The sequence below is a fragment of the Silene latifolia genome, chromosome X, assembly GCF_048544455.1.
Source record: "Silene latifolia isolate original U9 population chromosome X, ASM4854445v1, whole genome shotgun sequence".
Lineage (NCBI taxonomy): Eukaryota > Viridiplantae > Streptophyta > Magnoliopsida > Caryophyllales > Caryophyllaceae > Silene > Silene latifolia.
The window spans coordinates 221,957,897-221,962,142 of NC_133537.1; the positions used below are offsets into that span (position 1 = coordinate 221,957,897).

The window sequence follows — 4,246 nt, forward strand, 5'->3', positions numbered from 1 at the left end:
TACAATTGTATCTCTCGTCCTTGTTAGTTATACTCCTCATATTTTGATTGAATTCATAAACCCCAAAATTTAATCAACGAAACCTGAACAAAATACAACACGTATAAATTAGAATACTTAAATGAAATTTAATTATGTAGAACAAATTAACAACAACTTGACAAGATTCATTTTGTCAGATTGTCACAAAGACACAAACGGCCAAACATATATTCATTATTCAATCATAAAACATGGCCTTTAGATTATTAAGATGAAAGAAATTACAATATAATTGTTAAATAAATAAATTAATAAACTTAAAACTTATAAAATTTAAAGAAAATTTTACCCGAGATTTTTCTTTCGTTACGCTTTTCAATAGAAATTGAGGAATTTGGATAATTTGTTTTAAAAATAAATAATAGCTAGAATTTTTGTTAGATAGGTAATCTGATTGAAAGAAAAATTTGGAGAATACAAGTGATTATTGTGAATTTGAGAGAGATATATAATCAGAAAATAAGATCGTTTGATTATTTTGAGTAAATGAGATTAATGGGAATCTTAAAGCTATCTTGGGAAGGAGAAGATTTGGGAAGGAGAAGATTACGTTGATTGATACTCCTCTTTGATATCTTAAACGTCATTAAGAAGTCAATACGGAATTGGAGAAGTTCTAGCTTTTTTTTTTTTTTTTTTTTTGTAAACTGATCGAGAGATTTTTGGGCCAAAATTTTGGAGGCCCGGTTCCTGGGCTCAGCCTGAACCGGCCCAAAGCTGCCCCTGTCAACACTTAGGGTACAAGGCTCTAAGCTACTCACCCACGAGTCAAAGTCAAAGGAAACGATAATAAAAACACAATTCAAAAACTTAATATAAGACAGAATGCAAATACGAATGCTAAAAAAATAAACCCTGATCTCATAGCTAATACTTCAACCAAATAACAAGATGAAATTATTAATAATGATGCATGTGCTTCCTCCTTATCAATCTCACAGTCAATTGACATCACCTAATCTCCTCATAGGTACATCGTAATATTCATGGTACAATGGATAGAGAAAGACCCAGATAGAGGATTTTAATGATTTATGTGATGGAGGCACAAAGCTTACAAACCAAGCAAAGGAAAGCAACGCAAATATACTGATAGGTTGTATTATGGTAGGGTTTTATAATGGTAGGAAACATATAAAATCATATGGACTGATTATAATTATATTTTAACGTAAACGTATTAATGGGCTTGGTATGCATTAGAGAAATAAAACAAGATGTCGGATGCATATGTACATATACAAACAAAAGTCGAACATTTTAAGTCTCTTATATATCTCAAAACGTTTTAGTTACCTATAAATCTACTTGAAAAGAATGTAAAGTAAATTTTTTCTTTTATTATTAACAATGAGAAAAAAATAACAGAACTAAGAAAATATTGATGAGTCATAATTATATACATATTTATACCTCTCCTTAATTACTTTTGATACCGTTTTTGTGTTAAATTATAATATTTACATGCATTTTATGTTAGAATGTCGATACTTCCGATATTTGGTGTTTAATGCAGGAATGATGCATTTGAGGAGCAATGGAATGAAATGAGCACCGCGGAGTGGGCATGAAGGAATACACGAAGCATCGCACGAGAATCTAGAAGAATAAAGGAAGAGAAGTGAAGAAGACAACACGAAGAAAAGAGCTGAGAAAGAAGAATACTCGATCAATTACAAGCGGTCTCGATCGAGGAAGTAGTGTACTTGATCGAGTGCACACAGGCTCCATCGAGTACACACTAGTTTCCAGAATTTTCCGCAATTTCCTTAAGTCGGTTATGTTTACTATAAATACCCAATTCGTACCCTATGTTTATTTACGTCTTATTTTTACCTAGTTAAGCATAGCTTCTCTAAAAACTCTCTTCGAATACTCTTAGATTATTTTACATTAGTATTGCTTCGGATCTATTGCTCTTTAATTAAGGTACTTTGTTAATCTTTCTTTAGTTGTTATTAATTCAAGTTCTAATTTATACAATTGCTTTATAAGTATTCATCTTATTATGTTCTTAATTATGCTTTCTTATATCGTTATTGTTTGTCTTACATCTAGTTAATTAATTACTGATCAGAATTGGTTAATTAGTCTTGCAAACTAGGATTTTCACCGACCGGGTTAAGATTTGTATAGGTCACGATAATTGAATTAGACTGACTTAATAATAGCGATAGCATGTTAAGTTTAGATCTAAAAAGACATATTAGAATCGACCGATCATATGACTTTCAACAATATAAATTGCTCAATCAATAAATTAAATCTCACCCTTTGATGACTACCTAGTGAACCCAATCCCTAGACTCTTTTAACATATTTGAATTTGTCTTTATTTACCTCGCTATTAGTCTTAGAAATCAAACAATCAAACCCCATTAAACTGCTACCTTTAAGACAAACTTAAATATAAATAAACAAGATTAATTAACTCGCCTCCCTGTGGATTCGACCCTTTCTTACTGCTACCTACTAGTTAGTTGAGAATAGGATTTATTTTGATAGGCCAACGACTGAAATTAACCTTATCAAATTTGGCGTCGTTGTCAGGGAGGCAACAATTTTTCTGTTTGTTTTTGTTTATTTTTGTCTTTTGTCTCAGGGAGCATCAGTTCCTTGAGACAATTTGATATTTTCTTGTTGTTTTCATGTATGCCCAGGTCTCACAGGTCGGAGATTGTACCTTTTGATCCCGAGCCAGAGAAGACTTTTCGCTATAGATGAAAATTTCAAAGAGAAGTAAGTCAGGTGAAAGACTTGAGTACACTTGACTACGAGTGGTTTACTTTCGCAGAAGATTCGTCCTTTGAAGAGGACACACTTATTTCTGCACCCGTGATTTCTAGAACATCGAAGATTCCGATCTTGGCAAGTCATTCCGAACCCACCATTGATTCTATTCCTAAAGGCTTTAAGGTCCCTACCACTGATAAAGGGACCTTTGAGATCAAACCGTCTTATATAAGCCTGGTAGAGCGAAATCTATTTGGAGGAAAAGCTGGAGAGGACCCCGCCAAGCAAATGGATAAATTTGTCACATATTGTTGTTCTATTCCTTTGACTGCTGGAGTGACTCAAGATCAAGTCAAACAGACTCTTTTTCCTTTCTCTCTGAGAGATGATTTAGCAGAATGGCTACGTGACTTGGATATGGAGACCGGCGCAATCACTAACTGGACTTCACTAGCTCTTGCATTCTACAAGAGGTATTTTCCTCCGTAGAAGACTAATGCTCTTAGAAGCCAAATCACGAGTTTTAAACAAGGTCTTACCGAAGACTTTAATGAGGCCTGGGTTCGTTTCAAAAGGCTAGTTCGATCCGTCCCTCATCATGGCTTCCAGATTTGGTTAATTTGCATCACAACGGATTGTATGATGATCACAGAACTTTGCTTGATTCCGTTGTCAATGGGAGATTCTAGGATAATACTAATGACGGTAATGCTTGGAAGTTGATTGATCAGATAGCTACTCACACTGCTGAGTATGGTAACCCCAGAGGTAGTAAAAGAGGAAGTGGATCAGACAATGTTATTACGGCATAGCTGGAGGCCTTAACGGCTTAAATAGCTGAATTAAAGGCATCTCAGTCTTTGGTTAATAAGCAAGAAACGATTCATATGATTCAATATGAGGTGTCCTGCGAGAGATGTGGGATTGATGGCCACACTGCGGCCAAGTGTATGAGTACCATTGAACAAGTTCATGCTTTCCAGTCTTTCAAGCAAGGTACTCCATATTTTAACTTCCTCCCTAAAAGAAGTCAGACTGTGTTTGCTCAAACCCCGCCGCAGAATGCTTATATCATTCCTCCAAATCATGGTAATCAACCACAAGAGAATTTTTTTCGGCAAAATCGAGGAGGTTTTCAACAGAAGCAACCTCCTCCTCAAGCTCCATGTAATGAGATAGCAGAGATGAAGGCTCTTTTGCAACAAAGTTTGATGATTTAACAAAAGCAAACGGCTAAGATTTCCGAACTAATAGCTCACAACAAGATGTTGGATACTCAAGTTGCTCAAATGGCGGCTAAAAATCCTTCAGAACAGTCCGGCAATCTTCCTCCTCAAGGTAAACAAGAACATGAGCAACTTAATGCTATTTCTTTGAGGAGCGGTACCACTTATCAAAGTCCGGATGTACCCATTGAAGAAGAGGAAGTTCATTACATCCATCCTAAGGGATTGGATAATTTGGAGCTAAG

At 35.1% G+C, this 4,246-nt stretch overlaps 1 non-coding gene across 1 annotated transcript; it reads right to left on the bottom strand.

The window, feature by feature from the left end:
• Window positions 1-3,273: 3,273 nt before the first annotated feature.
• Window positions 3,274-3,380, bottom strand: LOC141625692 (small nucleolar RNA R71). Its single transcript, XR_012535459.1, has one exon. It is a non-coding gene; the product is annotated as a small nucleolar RNA R71 (small nucleolar RNA).
• Window positions 3,381-4,246: the final 866 nt, after the last annotated feature.